Below are 1,986 nucleotides of genomic sequence, written 5' to 3'. Positions count from 1 at the left end.
GGTTAGGCCCTCTTTTGGGGATGCACAGCTTTTAGAGTTCATTTTCTGTTTGAACAAACGTTAAGTTTCTTGACATGGCTTCACAGTTCAAATAGTCAAAGGTTTTAGTCAAAATTTATGGTTTCTTGAGTAAAATAACTCCATCAAAATAGTGGCCAACTCCGTGTATAATATGATAATTTCAGAGCATGATTTGTTTCTTTGGCCTCTTACCTCTTTCTACCTAATGGCAGCTACCTTGCAGCTAATAGGTTAGGGTGTAAATTTAATACCCATAATCTTTTTTTTTTAAGATTTTATTTATTTATTTGACAGAGAGAGTGAGAGCGAGAGAGGGAACACAAGCAGGGGGAGTGGGAGAGGAAGAAGCATGCTCCCAGCGGAGCAGGGAGCCCGATGCGGGTCTCCATCCCAGGACCCTGGGATCATGACCTGAGCTGAAGGCAGACACTTAACGACTGAGCCACCCAGGGGCCCCTAACACCCATAATATGATCTTTGCCACAAGGCTGTCGTAGTGGCCTCCTGTTTCTCAAAACCTGTCTCTGTCTTATCTCTTGCTTTTTGGGGTCTAAAGGTATTGGCCTTTCCAACCCTTGAATGCCCTTTGATGCCCCAGATTTCTAGATTCTCCCTCAGACTCTCTTTATTTCTCCTTACGAACTGGCTAGTCGTATCCTAAGCTCTTTTCTTCCGCCCTGTCAAAGGCAGTCAGTAACATGCATCACAAATTGTTAGTTGTAGGTTTTTGTGAACATCTTTTCCTTGAGCTACAGGTTTGGCAAGCACTTGGTCTGCTCTGTGTTACAGGGATGTCCAGGAAAACACATGGCCCGGCCTCCCACTGCAGATCTGCTAAGTGATTGCCACACCACTTGCTTTATTTTAGTATTCTGTTAATGCAGCACCTAAATCCACGTTATTCTGTATTATGACTATAAGAAACAATTCCAGACTTCAGAGCCTTCACACAAAGGGTTATTTCTCTCTCATAGCATAATCCATTTAAGTTTTAGTAGCTTAAAAAAATCAATCAGTAAGTAAGTAATCTTTATATCTTGGGAAAGAGAAAAGAGAAGGGGAATGGGAGAAGTACACAAAAGATTTCAAAATTGTTGGTAGTATCTTTTAGGTGGGGTCATAGGTATATGCACATTTAGGTACTTTATATCGTACATCTGTAATCTATGTACTCTTGGATATGTACGAAATTTTCCATAATAAAAAATAAAAATTACTCCTGAATTTTAAATCATTAGTATACATCAAAGTATTCACAAGTAAAGTGTGAACTACATTTTTTTCTCCTTCACTTTGTCCCCCACCTTCACATACAAGAAACTTCTCTCCTGTAAGGCTGTCTGACTTGTGTTATAGAAATTCCTCATGACTTCAAGTTGGTGGTCATTATGACCAAAGAAAAACCAGTTATTTTTTAACTATGTGATCTGCTCAGGTAGTGGAGCCCTAATCCGTCATCCCAGTGGGGGCTGCTTCTAATGGCTCTGCTGTGGTGTTGCCCTGGGAGAATGCCCTCCCGGTTCATCCATGTGGCCAGCCTCTCTCTGAACCTTGTGTGACAGAGCTGCCTCCCCTAGAGCTCCAGTGTCACTTTGGTATAGCTCCACATTTCCTAGCAAAGACTTGTGGTTAAAATGAGGCTTTTGCCTCATTTTATTTTTTTATTTTTTTCTAAAAGATTTTATTTATTTATTTGACAGAGAGAGAGACAGCCAGCGAGAGAGGGAACACAAGCAGGGGGAGTGGGAGAGGAAGAAGCAGGCTCCTAGCAGAGGAGCCTGACGTGGGGTTCGATCCCATAACTCCGGGATCACGCCCTGAGCCGAAGGCAGACGCTTAACCGCTGTGCCACCCAGGCGCCCCTTGCCTCATTTTAACTCATAAAAACTGACTCCTCAAACTGTCTCTCTTTGCAGATGACATGATACTCTATATGGAAAACCCAAAGGAATCCACTCCCAAACT

Source organism: Ailuropoda melanoleuca, chromosome 7 (assembly GCF_002007445.2).
Source record: "Ailuropoda melanoleuca isolate Jingjing chromosome 7, ASM200744v2, whole genome shotgun sequence".
NCBI lineage: Eukaryota > Metazoa > Chordata > Mammalia > Carnivora > Ursidae > Ailuropoda > Ailuropoda melanoleuca.
Note: the sequence above shows the minus strand (reverse complement) of the source record.